The sequence below is a fragment of the Rattus norvegicus genome, chromosome 2 (assembly GCF_036323735.1).
Source record: "Rattus norvegicus strain BN/NHsdMcwi chromosome 2, GRCr8, whole genome shotgun sequence".
NCBI lineage: Eukaryota > Metazoa > Chordata > Mammalia > Rodentia > Muridae > Rattus > Rattus norvegicus.
Window position 1 is genome coordinate 154,705,277 of NC_086020.1, and position 18,596 is coordinate 154,723,872.

The 18,596-nt window shown below is 39.7% G+C and overlaps 1 protein-coding gene and 1 long non-coding RNA gene across 9 annotated transcripts in view; both read left to right on the forward strand.

The window, feature by feature from the left end:
* The window catches only part of Schip1 (schwannomin interacting protein 1), a 761,344-nt gene that overhangs the window by 268,060 nt on the left and 474,688 nt on the right, over window positions 1-18,596 (forward strand). The window lies entirely within an intron of this gene.
* LOC102547484 (uncharacterized) lies at window positions 1,736-16,926 on the forward strand. Of its 7 annotated transcripts, XR_005501482.2 has the most exons (4): window positions 1,736-12,193; window positions 13,104-13,230; window positions 14,728-14,810; window positions 16,265-16,926. It is a non-coding gene; the product is annotated as an uncharacterized LOC102547484 (long non-coding RNA). The 7 variants fall into 7 exon arrangements; XR_005501484.2 differs by lacking the exon at window positions 14,728-14,810; XR_005501485.2 differs by lacking the exon at window positions 13,104-13,230.

Here is an 18,596-nt window from a genome sequence, read left to right on the forward strand (position 1 = left end):
CTATACTTAGTACATATGTGCAGGGAATCCAACCTCATCTCTTGTGTTTCCATTGAGCTACATCCTAACCATAAGGCATGGTTAACATAAGATGTCAAATATCTGTGGATATTTAGGCTTTATGTGGAATTTGGGAGCTGGGAACACATTTAGAGTTCTCAGTTTGAGAGTTCCTGATGTATTCTGGAGTTGGTATCTTTAGCACCAGCTGTTGGGTGTAAGAACATAGGTGAAAGCCCAACTGGCTGTGTTTAATGAGGAATGGGGCCAGGCCTGTATCTCAGTGGTAAAGCATTTACCTAGCACATGCATAGCTCTGGTTTTTGTCTCCAGAACTGAAATGAATAAAGGGAGGGAGGAAGGAGGGGAAGGAGAAGGGAAGGGAGGGGATTAGAGCCAGTGAGTTCAGATGACTTGTAAGTAATTACATTACCAAGACAGAGCAGTGGCAGGGCAGTGACCATGTTGAATATTTCTCCATTTGGTTTCCTGTGTACTTACTGCCTACCCTTGGCCTTCTGTCCTTGACACTAAAATCTCCCAGACAAGCCTTTAATGAATCTAGAAAGAGAACTTTACTAACAAGAAAACAGTAAAGTGTTGACAAAGTATATAGACCACCTAGGGAAAAGTTGCAAACTTCAGTTCCAGGGTACCATAATTACAAACATTTGAAATATGGGTGAACTTGTTGAGAGATGAGTAGGTGGGTGAACATTTACCTGATTCCACTTTCAGGTATTTACATCTACCCTCTGCCCTACTACCACAGAGGATGAGGACACACCATTTTTTTTTCTGCTGCCTAGAAAGTCTGTATCTGCTTCAAGAAAATATTCCGCCTTTACTCTTCCAAGACTCATGGATTCTACCTAAAGACAACAATATCTTTAGTTGTCTCTTCCTGTTCTATAAAAATTTGCTGTACCACAGCGAGCCCATGTCGTGGCTGGTTGTTGCAGCGTGTGCAGATTCTGTATTTGTTAAATTGGAGCTTTGCTAGAAGTAATACTTCTAGGTACAACTTGAAAAGTATGTATGACTCTTCAGGTTACTAACTTCAGGTTTTGGCTACCTGACAGAATTCATTAGGCCTTTTGAGAGCAAAAGGGCACCATGGACACCTTTTACAGGATGGTTTATAAGGCAGCTTTTTTTTTTTATTACAAACACATCATCTATAAGCAAATGTTTTAGCTGGAACTCTTCTCTGGTACGACAGTTTCCTCTTATCCTGTTTCTACAATGTCATCTGAACACTGGTGACATTCTTCAGGCTTTAAGTGCTTATGTTTGCTTATCATCTCTCAGTTCAGAGACCTCCTTTGTTGTGATTACAAGTGAAGACACACAGTTTCTTCTCTTGAGTCCATGGCTGCACTGGACTATGAATCTGAAACAAGGGGGAGAACTCATATTCCTTTCCATACTTGTTGTTCCCTACAGTTTAGACTGGCTTTTATTCTGGAGCACCTGCTTTGCTCCCTCCTTCTTTTCTTTCTCCCTCCTTCCCACATTCCCTCCCTCCCCCTTTCCTTCCTCCCTCCCTTCCACATTCCCTCCCTCCCACATTCCCTCCCTCCCACATTCCCTCCCTCCCCCTTTCCTTCCTCCCTCCCTTCCACATTCCCTCCCTCCCACATTCCCTCCCTCCCCCTTTCCTTCCTCCCTCCCATATTCCCTCCCTCCCTCCCACTTGTTTCCTTCCTTCCCTTCCTTCCACTTCCATAGAATCTTCATATCTGCCGACATTGCAAACTTCCTCCATGCACAGAAAAGGGGAAGAGAAGTTTTTACATAGTGCTGAGTTTTAATCATCTAATCATGTTTCTCTTACTTTTACAATGAAATATTTGTCAGGCACTAAATCTATGTGAGCACCAATTAATAATGAAGATAATTTTAAATTATTCATATGTCTAAAGAGCCTACTGAGCAAAAAATTAACATTTCCCATTCATTATGTGTACATTTCCACTTAGAATTTGTATTCAGAAAGATGATACAGAATTTCCTAGTTTAGCTGTGAAGGAGGAGGTTGCCAATAAGATTTGCTGCTGAACTTTTCTAATCAAGATTAGTGGGTTGGGTTTTTTGTTTTGTTTTGTTTCTAACATGTTTAAATTCCCCTGTAATTTAAGTTACATAATGTGATCAAGATTTGGAATGAGGTAGACCTTTCATAATGCAAGAACATGATATTTATGTCTTACCAAGATCTATCTTTGCTCTCCCAAACCAAACGACCTTGATAAAGAAAATATCCATGTGTCCCCCAATACACACACACACCAGAAAGCTCACCACTCTAGGCAAATACTCCCTGGACGTTGGTTTTGTCGTTACCCAAAGATTTCCACCGTGGGATGAGCAAGGTCCACCACCCTCTCCTGGGCCAGGGCAACTGGGCCCCTCCATGGAAAACTACAACCAGAATCATGCTCTAAATCACCTCAGAAAATACCCGCTCACCCCACTCACTCTACTGTTCAGCTTCTCACATGGGTATTCTCGGATACAACAATTGTGAGCATAAACTCTCCTGTACGCTACTTACTCCCCCTTGACTAGGATTCGTTGATGACGATTAAGGTCCTGGTTTCAGAAAAAAATGTTCACACAGGATTATGTTGAAAGTAAAATGTGTAAAATAGAGAAAATGATCTAATGATAATCATCTTAATAGATATTTTACGATATATGTAAGAAAATGGTCAAAGACCTTTGTATTTAAATTGCAAGCGAAATACCTACATTCATGAAGAGCAGAGAGAAAAACAGGGAGACAATGAATGGAATGCATGGCTAATATATTGGCTTTAAAGTTTGTAATGTGATTTAACAAGCCCAAAGCATGGTAGACCTGGCAGGTTGTCCAGTGATGAAATATTTGAACAAACTTTACTCCTCCCTACCAGACAGACAGCTGAGCAAGGAGCATCTGCCAGGGACCAGCAGTAGAAACTTTCATGCCTCGTTGTGTGTGTCTTCGTGACCACTAACAAAACACCCTCCAGTCCAACTGACACCCCCAAGCTACTATTTTTACATCTGAACGGGATGATCCCCTGCCAGCTCTGCTCCACAGACCTTGGCAGTTGGTCAGCAGCACCAATCCGTTCCCAGCTTTGCTGCTGTGATGGCCGTTGGTGGTGTCTTATTGAAGGTCTTTGTTCAGTATTATTTACCTCCATTCTGCCAGGAAAATAAAGATATACTTATTGAAATGTATGATGTGTTTTATTTTCACTTGATGCTAGAAATACATTTTAAAAAATACAGCCTACCTGAAGCCAAATAGAGGGGAAAAATAGGAATTTGGTAATGTTTATTTTAGTGAAAACTATGTCTTTCTTTGGCTACTCTAATCATGGTAGCCAAACTTGTTTCTTTGTTTCATTCACAAACCACATGCCTGCTGTGCTCATTGCTTGTTATAATTTTGTAATAATTTGAAACAGAGTTTGGGATTTTCCCAAAGGAAGAGACCTGTTTTTATCTTCTACCAATACCATGTCTTGCTAGCAGAGATCTGATGATACTTCATTGATCTGAGGAGAAGTACTGTGCACCAGCACAGCCAAGATCAGGGATATTGAGTTTCATACCATCCTCCAAGTGTCCCATAAATCATAATCTATGAGAATGCTCCTTTTAGCCCACCCACAGTATACACTCAAGGAAAAGACTTTCAGATTTATTAGGTAGGGATCAGTGCCCATAAAGATATGGATTTCCTAGAATGACTGGTGTGTGGATGAAAGCAGCATAGTGAGGATGAAGCCGTTTGTGTCAATCAAACTCAGACTTACAAAGAGAGGAAACATGCTGCTTCTGCTGTTTGTACTGCAAAAACATTGCTGTCTTAAGGCCTGCATATCTGCCTCATAGGTATTGCATGAGCATTTATGGAATGGATCTATAGGAAAAAAACAAACAAACAAACATGTTCTGATCTTCTTCCTGTGGGTTTCCCAGAAAGAATATTGCCTCTATTCTACTGTTGGGGATTTAAAAGAACTTTTCAATTTTAAGCAGAAAGAAACAGAAATTTTTGCAAATCTGGGCAGCATTGAAGGGAGACATCACTAGTGCAAAGATTTGGAAGGGCAATGTGGAAGTGGGTCACAGGTGCATAATGAATCTTCTGTCAGACCATTTATCCTTTAATCATACATAGTTTATGCAGCTTCTTCACTTCAGGATACATTAGCATAGAGAGAGCTCATCCAATTCCCTGTCAAATACTTCCATGCACAATACAAGTTTCTATAGGACTGAAGGAGAAGGTGACTATTGACTTCCCTTAGTCTTCCTACTTATTGATGACTGAAAACATTTCAGTACAGAATAAAGTAGATAATGAGTTACTGAGTCCAGGCATTCTCTACATATTGGCTTTCAAAACTGTCACTTAGTATCATAGCAAAAATCACCTAACCATAGGTTATGGGCAGGACTTGGGTTGAGCCAAATCTATCCCCATCTCCACGTTCTAAAGAGAGAAAGATTTAGGTGAGGTAGCCTGTCTTCTGGTGTGAGATATTATCATATTGTCCTGACTTGACACTTCTCTGTATACAGATATTCTGATTTTAGAGTCCCATGTACTTGTAACTAAATGGCATAGACTACTTTAGAGCATCATTCTGTCATGTAATGGTATGCTGAGATGTGTTAGCCTTCTCTTTGAAAATGCAAGTTCAGGGTCAGGAACCTATTATGCATATAACCACGTTTTAAAATAGCACCATTCTCTGATTCCATCTCTCTCACTCTCTCCTCTCTCTCTTTCTCTCTCTCAACACACACACACACACACACACACACACACACACACACACACACACGCACGCACACACACCATCTATACAATGTATCACTATTCCTTTAGTTTCCAGGAACATGGAGTTTGTCTATCTGTTCACCAGCAGCCCCTGGTATGCGATAGGATGTGATAAGCACTTCAAAGATTTCCCAAATTAATGAATATTATTCACTGGGATAGTCCTAAGTCCAAGTGTTCTTTCCTGTTTCCTGTGCAGTTCAGTTGATTTTATTAGGAGGTCTTCACTAGGCTGACAGATTCTTCAGGAATTCCTTCTGGTATAATATGTAAACCAATATGTCCATAAATATCTCACCTCTCAACCCTTGTGAACTCATGGTTACCAAATGTCATTGCACCCAAGTTTTAGTTCTTACACTGAGTCACTGCTATGTCTTGCTAAGGATCCCTTTCTCAGCTTTAATTTATCTTCCACACTAGTTCTCAGCATGCATTTCTAGAATCATCATTTTCAATGGTCATTCTAGCACTGATGGAAGTCAGATTATATCAGTAAGACATAAAAGATCAAATTCAAACAAATAAGGTTCAAATCTTCTAGTCAGTCTTTTCCCTTGCACAAGTTACTCTTTTCTGATCATTAAGCATCCACACCATAAATATTAATGATAATATCTGACACCTTTGTGGCACAACGTCAACATTAAATTCACAGTTTTGATTAATATTACTAATAATTTCTGTCTATACATTCCTTTCCAATTCTCCAAAACTGCCTCTCACAACCCCATTGAATTGTAATTGACCAGCATGAGGTAGAAAGTATGCCACCTCAACTCCGTGCTACCTGCCTACCAGAGCTTCTAGCGCAAGGGAGTCTCCCTATACGCTGCATGGGTCAACAGCATCTTAGAAACACTTTGAAAGGGAAGAAGTTTTTCCCATAAGAAAATTGTCATCATTAAACAATAGCTCTTAGGGTTGGATGTGTTTGTGTGTTTGGATGCTTTGTTTCCAGCTGGCCGAACAGTTGGGGAGCGTGTGGAAACTTGTGGACATGGGGCTATCTGGCTTATTTAGGGTAGTGGTAGAAGAGTTTGAGGGTTGAGATTAGCTCTGCTTTTTGCCCTTTCCCCCTTCTTTCTGGTAACTACCTGTAACAGGTAGTTTCCCTAAGTTGCTGCCGGCCACAGATGATCTTTCTGATGGTCAATCCCACTCAATCAGAAGCTCCAATCTGATAGGAGGCTTTATGAGCTGTATGCTGGCATTCATTCCTGATTTTAATTATGTTAATATCTTCTTGCTGCCAGTTGAATAGTAGACATATACCTTCATACTAGAACATTTGCTTATGTGATGTGAACAGCAACTAGGAAATGCAGGCTCTATTTAACACACTTTTAACACTATCCATTTCCTGCCATGATGGGACAAGTTAGCTCTGCTGTGTGAATCAGAAAGTAATTACAATAACACATAAAATTCTTAATTTCTTTAACTACCATGACTTTATTAGAAATGTAATGCCATTTCCACCAATTCATGGGCCCTGGAGGTCTTTCTGTCTTGCAGTGTCTTCCCCACCTTATGAACTTGATTGACAGACAGTACATTACTCTCTTTACTTTTCTAAGATAGTTCTTTTCATTTCCATTGCAAATTTCTAACTCTTGCTATATTTTTTAGAATCTCATGTATGGGCATGATACTCACATCCTTCCTTCCCTCTCTTTCCTTCTTTTTACTCCTCAAATTCATGACATCTTATCCTTTCATTGTTATTGTTACATTTATACCATTTATAATATAATCTGCTGGGATCATTTTATGTTGTTCATATGCATATGTGTTTAGGACTGACTGCTTGGAATTGGATCATTTACCACAAGATAATTCTTCCTGACAATCATAACTAACCTGTAACTCTTCATCTTGGGATAGGACCTTCGGAGATTTTGCCTTTTCCACTCTGGCATTTCACAGGATGTGTTATATTTAGGCAACCATATTTTTGTGAGTCTGTGAATGTAGCTTCTTTGTCATGTCTAGAAGACTATCTCTCAGCAGATACCATGGTTCTCTGGCTCTTATGATCTTACCATCTCCTTTTCTGCCATTTTCTCTGAGCTTTGATGCAGGGGCCTTGTTGCTGATATATAAGTAGGCTCGGTCATCCCATAGCCGGGTGTTTCCTCCATTTTAATGTTTTGATGCATTGTGTCTTTCTGTAATGATCTGTCTGCTACATAAGATGTTCCTTTTATAAGAGGTGGGACTTAAATCTGAAGTCTTTCTGAGAGCCACCTCTGACATCTCCCCTTTTCTCATCTTGAGCTTTTACAACTCCCCTGATCAAACATGCACCTAAAAATCATCACCATCAAGCCTGTTTCCCAAATCTGCATACAGCCTTTTGCAGACTCCTGATTATTGGTTTCCCCTCCTGGTCCTTTCCCAGTTTTCATGGACGCCTTGACTAACCACTTCTCAACAAGGCAAGCCTCATATTTTGGCATTCCCCAACCTTCCTTCTATCTCTACCACATTTTTCCCATGTATATAATAATGCTAATTTTTTAAAGAAACTAGCCATATGATTTTATAGAGATAAGCCACTCTCAACACTGTTCTAGGAATCAGAAGACCAAGGAAGGAATAGAATGTTTCTAATGGCAGCAACTTGTAATAATTCATGGAAGCAATGTGAACGCAGGAAATCAAAGATGTCAAAAGTCCATACTTTAAAAAAATTTATTTCTTCTTTGTCAATAACATTAACAACAAAATTGAAGCTGATCCTACCACACCTAGCAAGTCCTAGGTAGGCAGGCATGATGGAAGACATAGGTAGAAGACTATATGGTTCATTGTTTGCCAAATCAGACTTATCTCTTAATCCAAGATAGATAGACCTATGAGAGATAGACCTGAAGAGCTAGCTAATGTTTAAGCCAAGAAGGACAAGTTCAGATACACTAGTTATCATACTTTCATGGTAACTGATTGACACCAAACCGAAACAGAAGTCAATGAGATTCCATGTAATGAGTAAACTGTGTAAACACTGAACACCACATAAATAACGCAGCAATTATTACTGTGAAGAAGACTTAATCCTACTGAAGCTTCACCCTGGTCCCTGATGCTGTGAGACAAGAACAGGAGGAGGAGGAGACACCTGGGATAGTTCTAGACATGTCTAGGGCATCTGGAGATAGCTCTCGGCATGTCCCTGATCTACAGAGGATTTTTCCTTCCTGGGATTCTATATTCGTTCAAAACCAGAAGTTGTTTTTTCTCTACTTCCAATAATTGTGTGACAACAGTGATAACTAATTTTCTAACTATTTTAGATCATTATTTTTGGTGAAAAATTATTAGATATTTATAAGTCTTCTTACCTTCAAATTCCATGACTGCTATCACTTTGGTTATTTCAGTAATTTATTTAATAATCATCTATGATAACCTTTTGCTAATGGAATGGTAAACAATGTGAATGTGCTATTTGGGGATCTTCTTTCAATAATGAAATTTAACCTTGCTGCAATACTGATGATTTTTTGTTGTGTTACAATGCTACCTGTCAGCTATATAGGTGGATAGTCATTTTCATTCCAAGAACACAGACTTCAGAACACAGTGGTCAATTGTATACTGATACAATGTTACCATCAGGTCAATGGTTTGTAGCTACAGAATCTCAGACTAAGGAGAAAAATAAATATGTGTAGTACTCATATGCAAGGATATGGTGGTTTAGGTTTTTGCTTTTTGGCTCTGAAAGAAAGGAATGCAGCAAGCACTTTCAAATTCACTGATAACTTCTTTCATGTGATGTATGTCACTTATAAAAATAAAACTAAGGACACTTTGGTGCCTAAATGACCCACAGGAAGGCATCTGAAAAGTGGGCAATTTGGCCTCAAATTTTGATGTTCTGTCTGGAAAATATCACAAAAACATATGCATTTTAAATACATAAAGAATGTTGGGGCTGCCTGCTTAGAATATTGGGATTGATTTATGTCATTTCGGATTTTTCTTGAAAGTACTCAACAGGCCCCAGACATAATCAATGAGCAATTTGCAAAGAAACTAAATCATTTCTTTAAATCATAATCACATTTATGAAAACGATTTCTGTGTGAGCGATAAGAGAATCATAGACCAGGAAGCCTATGCATAGGTCTCATGTGTGTGACCTTGGGCAAATATCTCCTTCATGCATCAAGTTTTCTAATGTACATTATTTTAACAGGTCTAGCAGCAGAAATATATGTATTACATATATTATACATATAATATATATATGTGTATATATATATGTATATATATATGTATATATATATAACATGTCAATATGATGCTCAAAACCTCCAGTGCTCCCAAGTGGGGCAAAAACACTCTTCTCAGCAATGTTCTAGGCTGCCTTTATTTCCCATTTCCCCCTCTTTCTAATCTGTCTTCAACAAAGTGTTTAGATTCCTTCATTTTCTCTCTAGTTTTCCATGACTAAGGTTGCTATATAACCTTCCTCAATTCTTATTTGAATGTAAGATTCTTGTGAATAGTCACTGTCTCACAACCTTACAACCTCCCTTGCTCAACTTTACCTGTGCCCTGGAGGCTTTCAAATGTGCTCCCCGTGTTACAGCCTATGATAGGTAATTGTGTTGATTTGGATGAGCTAAGGAATAACCATTACATCTGGCCATGTCTTTGAAAGCTTTTCTGGAGGAAAGAATTTGAATAACAGGTGATGTGAAAAATGATCCAATTCTTCAAGGGCTGAGGGACTGTACAAAGGCAGAAGGATGGCCAGTTCTATCTCCTATCTTGATCTAGAGCCTCAATGTTCTCCTGCCCTCTGACATTACAGTTCCTGGCTCTTAAGTCTTTATACTCCAGAAACATCAATATTTCCTTCCCATTACTTTCTCCATGTTGTGAAATATACCATTGTCATTTTGTTTTGTTTTGTTTTTTAATTTTTACCAGTTATTTTATTTATTTACATTTCAAATGTTATCCCTCTTCCCAGTTTCCCCTCTAAAAGCCCCCATTTCACTCTCCTTCCCCCTCCCTCCATGAGGGTGCTCCCCCTGACTCCTACCCCCACCCTGCCATGGCATTCCCTTACACTGGGGCATCAAGCCTTCACGGGATCAAGGGCTTCCCTTCCCATTGATACCAGACAAGGCCATTTTCTGCTACATATACAGCTGGAGTCATGGGTCCACCCATGTGTACTCTTTGGTTGGCAATTTAGTCCCTGGGAGCTCTGGGGGGTCTGGGTGGTTAATATTGTTATTCTTCCTGTGGGGTTGTAAACCCCTTCAGTTCCTTCAGTCCTTCCCCTAACTCCTCCATTGGACTCCCTGTGCTCAGTATGATGATTGGCTACAAACATCTGCATCTGTATTAGTACGGCTCTCAGGAGACATCCATATCAGGCTTCTGTCAGCAAGCATTTCTTGGCATCAGCAAGTGTCTATGTTTGGTTGGAATGGATCCCCAGGTGAAGCAGTCTCTGGATGACCTTAAGTCTCTGCTTCACTCTTTATCTCTGTATTTCCTTTAGACAGGAGCAATTCTGGGTTAAAATTTTGAGAAGGGTGGGTTGCCCCATCCTTCAACCTGGGGCCATACCTAACCTCTGGATACAGTCTCTAAAGATTCTCCCTCCCCTTTGTTGGGTATTTCAGCTAATGCCATCCCGTTGGGTCCTGGGAACCTCTTGCTTTTCTGGCATCTGGGACTTTCTGGTGGCTACACCCAGTTCCTTATCCCCTATTGCTGCACACCTCTGAACAATTTCCTGACCCTTTGTACATCCCACCCATCTCCTCTCACACCCAATCCTACCCACCTTTTTCCTCTCCTCCTCCTCTCTTCCTCACAAGTCCCTCCTTCCCTCAACCTCCCCTGATTTTGTTCCTCCTTCTAAGTAGGACTGAGGCACCCACACTTTGGTCTCCCTTTCTCTTGACCTTTATATGATCTGTAAGTTGCATCATGAATATTCTGTGCTTTTTTCCTAATATTCACTTATCTTCCATCCATTTGCCTGTAAATTTCATGAAGTCATTGTTTTTAATAGTGTAAATCTACCACATTTTTTGTATCCATTCCTCTATTGAGGGACATCTGGGTTCTTTCCAGCTTCTGGCTATTATAAATAAAGCTGCTATGAACACAGTGCAGCAGGTGTCCTTGTCATATGTTGAAGCATCTTTTGGATATATGCCCCATTATCACTTTGATTCTCAGGCATTGGACTAAATTACATAGCCACTTTTCTAGGTTCTCTAGCTTAAGGTGGCAAATGGTGGCATATCTTCATGTCCATGAACCCAGGAGTAAATTTATAATGTTTTTGTCTATCCACCTACCTATATCTACCTACCATTTATAATTTACATTTCTCTAGCACTTATAATTTATCTGCATTTGTCTATCATCTATCTAATCTGCCTAAATTTACTATCATGTATACCTGTTGTCAATTGTTTATCTATGATGTCTATCTATCTATCTATCTATCTATCTCTGTCTATATATATTATCTATCTACTCATCTATCATTCCTCATCATTAGTCTATCATATATGTGTGTTTATCTATTATGAATGATTTACATCTGTCTATTTACCTGTCTTTCTGTCTCTTCTTAGTTCAGTTCCTGTGGCGATCTCTGACTGATTCTCTCACTTTCTTTGCTAGAATGAAGTGAATGAAAACACGGACTTTTCTATTTTGTTTACTTTTGTATTCCCCACACCAATTATCACCCCTAAAAGATAAAACAAAACACTTAATTGTCGCTTCCAACCCCGACCAGCAGGAAAGGAGCGACACAACGAAGTTCTTCTCAAAGCAGTTTATTCAGGAACCTTTTAGCATGTAAGCAGCAGCAATCTCTTTTCTTCCCTTCCTTCTCCCCCCAGCGCCCGAGCACACTCCCTTATATCCTCCCTCAACTCCGCCTCTCCGTCCAGACCGCATAATCTCAGTTCATAGGTCCACGTCACACGGCCTGATCTTGCGTCATGGTGCGCCTGCGCAGCTCTCACAATGGACGTGGCTAGTTTCAGGTGTGTGAGGAAGTCAGGTGCTAGTCATGAGACTTAGCTGCAGTCCCAGGAGCCATCTTGGGACTGCCGCCACACCCTCTCCCACATCCTTTGTGACTGTATAGCTCAGAATGGCTCCCTACACTTAATAATATATGTTGAACACAAAAATGAATTGGTCATGTATCTCCTGAATACATATTGCCTTCCATACATGATCATGGCTACGGAAGACTCCAAGATGAAGAAATTGTGGTCCTCACTCTTGAAAGCACATAATCGGCAGATGTGAGCTTAACCTTACCAAGATAAATGAGTAGGTTTGGTGAGTAACTATGAAGTCTGTTGGTCATGCTGAAGTCAGAACATTGATTTACCTTTAAAAGCTGAGTAGGTTTGATGAGTAACTGTGAAGTCTGTTTTTCATACCATAGTAGTACATCTAACTCTGCTAGAGAAAAGGCTGAGAATGCTTCTTGGATGAAGGCCTGTTCTAGTTCATCTAAGTAGCCTGTCACTAACTGATGGGCAGAGGCACTAAGCACAGGAAAAGATCATAGACAAGCCATTGCCCATACCTTAGAGCTTTAAAAAGAAAAACAAATGGCATGTGGAAATGCTTTGTAAAGTATCATAATGGTGAAATATCTGGAGTTTCACCATCATTTACCTGTGTTAATTGTTTGTCATTGGATAAAACAGTTGTTATCTTAAGATACTCTGTTGTGCAACTTTACAACAAATGACATTCCGTGTATGTTTGAAATTTATGGGAGTAAATGATCAAAATGAATGTATTAATACTGATCAAAGAAATATAAAATATTACCATCTAAGCATTTTAAATAATTTTTTCAGTATTAAGAGATGTTGTCTCTAATTTCTTAGGCTAAGTATAAATTAACTAGGACAGGGAAAAAGATTAGTCTGAAAATAAACTGTGCTGTATTTCTTGAGTGTACAAATTGTAAATAGAATTAAGAAATGAACAGAAGGAGCTTAGAGCAAAGGCTTTCAATTTCAAAAACTGTAGAAAGTAGCCTGTGTTTGAGTCAGTATTCATTGCGATCTAAGAATTATAATGATGAAATAGGAGATAAGCACTCTGAAATATTTAAGTAATTTTGGGTTAATTTTTTATATTTATTGGCTGATGTGTATATCTTTCTATTTTTGATAGTTTTTTAATATTACATAATGAGAATAATTATTTATTTATTTGTTTATTTATTTAGAGTGTTTCAAGACCTTTTGAACAGGGTTTTGTGTAACCAAGAATGGCTTTGACCTAACGCCTATGTACCCAAGGATGGCCTATAACTCCTGACTCTCTTACCTTCACCTCACACTCACTGGAGCATTGTAAGCATATGCCTCTATAACCAGCTTAGCACAAAAAATTATACACGAAGTTATTTTGCATTTATTTTCCATTTTTATAACACATTCAAGCCTGATATACTTTGAAACAAATTTCCGTTCATTTCTGGTCATTTATGTTAAAGGTCACAATGACTAATTTGAGGACCTAATCAAACCTACACAAGCTCTACATTTTTCTCTACTTTTCAAAGTAGTTTTTAAAAAATGTTAAAAGAGTGACAATATTTGTGCTATGAAAAGCTTATGTGAAATTGGGATTTTAGTGTCCATAACTAACATAACCACAGTGACATCCACCCTTGCTGTCCCAAGTGAGAACATTTATTCTTAAAGGCCAAAAAATATCCCACTATGTCTGTAACAGTCCCCTATAAATCCTTCTGTCAACGGACATTTGGGTTAATTCCACACTTCTGCTATTGTGAGTAACACCACAATGAACACAGAGGTGAAGATGTATCTTAAAATTGCTGATTCCAAATCTCCAAGCATGATTTCTAGGTCATATTGTAATTCTGTTCTCAGGGTTTGGTTTCCAAAGAACCTGCTTTCAGATGGATGTGTGCCTATAATAGCAGTGCTTGGGAGGTAGATGCAAGAAGAATAGTTCAGAATCATCCTTGCTTCAGACCAAGGCTGAAGAATAAAATGAAAGAAAGCCTCATATGAGTCCTATGGTGGTTGCACTAATAAACATTATTATCAGGACATTACTCAGTTTTGTTATTCTTCCAATATTACCAGACTATTAATAGAACATTCAAAAATGTAGCTGCATCTAAACTTCAATATTTCCAATATTTTGAATGTGTGTTTGACAAGAGAGAGAGAGAGCAGTGAGAATGTTTTATTCAACTGTTGATGTGGAACCTTAAGTGTTTAGATACAGGAAAGGTAGAGCTGATTTGTACACATGCCCGGGACTCTGCAAATCAGAAGACCTGAAAGAAAGCAAACAGAAAAGTGGGAGGGGCTGAGGAGGTGATGGGCAGGCAAAAACACATTTAACTGAAGACTTTTAAGAGAGAAGAGAGAAAGAAGAAGGCAGGCAAATGCATAGAAAAGGACTGAGTAAATTAGGGTCCCTGGAAGCAAAGTGGCTCTTAAGAAAGCTGCATTTCCCACGTGTCAGAGAGAGGCATGTAGAAGCACAGGAGGATTAATTGTCATACTGTTACATGCCGACACGACTGCTGTGTCAATGTGTGTATCAAACCAATAGAATACAATTGTGCATTCCAACATGGTGGTGAGTTATCACATGTGACTTTTGAATACTTCAGCTATGGCTTGTCTACACTGACATGTGCTCTAGGTATGCAAGACTCATTGGATTTTGAACACTTACTATGAAAAAAAAAAAGACTTTTCACTCTAAATTACATCTTCACTAATTATATATTTAAGAGTAATATTCTACTATATGCCGCTAAATTATATAAAAGTTATTAAAATTAATTTGCTCTCTCTATTTAGATTTTCATATGTGGCTACTGAACATTTTCAAACCTTCATGTGGCTCCTCTCTCATTTCTGCGGCAAAGTGCTGCATAGAAAAAGTGAGCATCCTCAAGAGAGTTCAAGTATGAAGCAGATGAATAAAGTCTTTAATGGCAGATAATCATGGCATAAACATTGGCAAATCCAGGCACAGTGCCTTGGGGGCATCCCTCAAGAGGATTGGTACATCCCACAGCAATGTGGGGCTGCATCAGATTGTCCAAAGACAATACTTCTTCAAATCGAGCAGATTTCATGGAGAGAGTACATACACCATAGCACAGTAATTTGAAATAATTTTAGTACTAGAAAATTCCTAGTTTGGTACATTAAAACAGGATGAGTTTGATGGAATGGGGAAAATACACTATGGAGGTTGACAGAACCCACAGAGGTAGACTTTGAAAGTAAGCCAAAGTATTTAAGAAAAACTTAGGCTAAGTTTAAATCTGGTTTGACATAAAACGGGGGAGCTGTTTAATGATGTTAAGAAAAAATAAACTTTGATGTGATTCTTCTTCCACATGGTTTGAAATGTGACCAACAATTCTCTCACAATTCTCTCATGACTAGACCAATTGACAACTAGCTCACCAGAAGAGAAATACCAAGGCATTGCTGTGCAGTGTTTCGCTATAGGGGGATTACTTAGAAAGTCGCTGAAAGCTGCATACATATAAAAAAACTTTTCTGGAGGATGCAAAAGTGGCATAGACAGAGACGTATGACCCATACAAAAATGAGGCAACAGGAGGTGCAATGCGCATGCCTCACAGGCTTCACCAGAAGTCGCCCTAGTAACAAGGATTTTCTAAGGAACTCACATTTCTGGGCCGGTCCCACACTTCCTCATCCTGACGAAGTTACTGGCTCCCGCCTCCAAAATCATCTGCCAAAACCAGTGGCCACCTGATTCCCTGGAAAAACCTTCAGCTTTACCCTTTGTCTGGGAACCACTTTATTTTTCTATAGAAAGAGTGCAGGAGCTCCCAGTTTGGTGCCTTGTTTGATTTGTTAGTTCTTCCCTCAGACCCAAGGTGAAGGAAATGAGATTTTGAAAGAACTCTTACTAAGAGCCTCAAGGTCTCCTAGGTGGGCACCTGCCATTCTCTTTCATCTTTTCCAAGTGCCAAATTTGCAATTTTGCCTGAATCACCTCCCACTCTGCGCCTCTCTAGGCCTGTACTACCAGTGTGCACCGCCTGCCTGCGGGTTCTGTGCTACCCCTGAGCTCATGCACCATCATTTATGGACCTAGCTCTTGCTATTTCTATTCCCGCTGAAATTTAGACTCAACGCTAATGTTGCTATCTGAGAGGAGGACATTTATGAAAGAGTCAGGAGAGTACGGCAATCATTAAAAAGTGTTTGACACATATTGTTCTTAGGGGTGGCCACTGATTAGTTTTATGAACTTGTGTTTTCTCATCAGAGGCTAACTACTCCGTAGTAATATATCAAAGTTAAGTCTTCAAAGTTGTCTAAAATTCTTCAATTCTTTATTCTTCTTCAGAGCCTTAACTCGAGTGACTAAGAAGCAGTCTTGCTTACTGGGGTTTGGAGGTAAACAAGCCACTTGGTTAGCTGGCTTGAAGAAAGTGGAATGAAGAGTTCTGAAAGACACCTGTGTCATCCAAATAACCCATTCTCTGTACACACCCAGCACTTACCTGATCTCAAGCTGGACAACTCCAATTTGTCCCCAAAGAGAATCCTACTCTCCAGTCACCAAAGAACAGAAGGGCTAGCTCATGTTCTGCCAACGTTTCTTCCTGGACACGCCCTGCCTATGTCTTTGGCTTTCACCAGTCAAGCACACAATCTGCTTTTCGTTTTTGTTTTCAGTTAGTTCCTGATCGTCTACAGACCTATGTCCATAAAATATTGGAAGTAAGGGGGAAAATGCCTAGCCACAGTCTACAACTTTGTTTCAACTTACGCAGGCAGGAAGGCAGGTAATTGAAAATGAGGCTGAGAGTCTTAGCCATTAGCCAGCATCTGGCTACTGACACCTAAACGCAGCCTTTCAAGAGGGCTTAACGTCCTGAAAGTCAGTACCTCTAAAGTCATGGAGCTGATTAATAATGCCCCTGCCTGAGTCGGAATTCCTGCTGAGGCTCTTGCTGGTGGTTGAAGAGTCTTCCTGCAGCTTTCATAAATTAGTTGATAACTGAATTGCTTTTCTTCTGAGTGGAAGGATTTTAATTACATGATTTCGGGCATACCAAGCTTCATCTCCAGGGCACGGACAATGGGGACCTCTGATCAAAGCACATTAAACCTTCATGGTGGTTGTTTATACATTTGTAAAGGTGGCTGTGGTCGGCCCTGATAGCAGAGACAATAAATCAAAACCTAGGCTTGTCCTTTTCATTAGCCAATGATTTTATAGCCTGCAGTGGTTAAACACTGATGCATAAAATGGAGTCATATCAATTGTAATTACCGGAACAAGCGGGTTTTAATTTCCCCCAAAAGGTTTTTAGAGCTTTCATAGGAGTCTGAAGATTAGAACCACCCAATTACTAGTCCTCTGTTAGTAAGTACAATCTACCATGACGTGCCTGGGTATGTCTATAAGAGAGACTTGTCTAGCCTTTGGCAGGGTAAACATTTCTGTAATTCAGAATATAGCTGGCCACTTTAGTGGCACTGTAGGTCCCAACCAAATGACAGAAAGAAAAGCTGCCTGATCTCCTGGGAAATGGACAGGAGAAGGAGAGAGGCAGTCGTATGTCTGTGAGAACCCGGGGTTCAGCAAGTCCTGTGAGAAAGCAGTAGATTGTGTTCTCGCCTCAGAGTCATACAGTGTGGGAGAGGCAGAGGAGGACTTCTTACCTAGTCTCTCCCAGCTTCAGTTTTTATAGCATCCACCTTGTCAGGTGGGCCAGACAACATCTGGGATGATGCCAGCACCATGCCTGCCTGGTGGACCAGGTCTTCCACTTGTCCACGGCACCTGAAGTTAGATGCTTTCCCTCATCTTTTCCAAAAAAATCGCATCACAAGTTGAGAGTTCTATGAACACCATGACCTTCCCAAGAGCTTCCCTGCTAAAAAGACACACATCTTGGCATTTTGTAACTGTGAGATTGATGCCTAGAATGTGGGTTTAAATTACCTGGTATCCAGTTTAACAGTTACTGTTTCAGGAAAAAAGTAAAAAAGAATACACACACACACACACACACACACACACACACACACACACACACATATATTCTTTGAGAATATATATCCTTTGAGAATTTTGTATAATGTGTTTTGATCATATCTTCCCCTTTCCAAACTCTTCCCAGATCCAATCCTTTCCTACCCACTCAACACCGTGTCTTCTTTTTTTATTTAGCCCATTGAGTCTAATTTGGGCTGCCCATATCTTTTGAATATGTGACCTTTCACTGGTGCACAGCTGATTTGTCTTAAAGAAATCTGACTCTCCAAGGAAGGAAATTTTTAAACCGCAACCTCCTTTAAAATGCTGAGTCAAGAAGCCTTCTCGAATAAATGTTTCTGAAGTAATTTGTAAAGATTAGTTCTAAAACCTGGGGTGGCTGGTGATACAAATTATATTTCTGTTGGGTCTCTGGCAGATAATCTTCCTCTGTATTCTCATTCTTGCAAGATCACCACAAAGGGAAGCAGCTGTCAGTTGCCTTGTTTCCCATCAACTACTGAGACCTTTAAGGCTGACATGTTTTTCATTTATCTGTCTCCTTTCCGTCACAACCAGTAGCAATATATGGGCTACCAAAACTGAACTCATTATAGGGTGTTCTGATTTAAAAAAGAAATTAATTCTGCTTTTAATCCACTATATGACATTGTTGTATCATTGGTGTTGT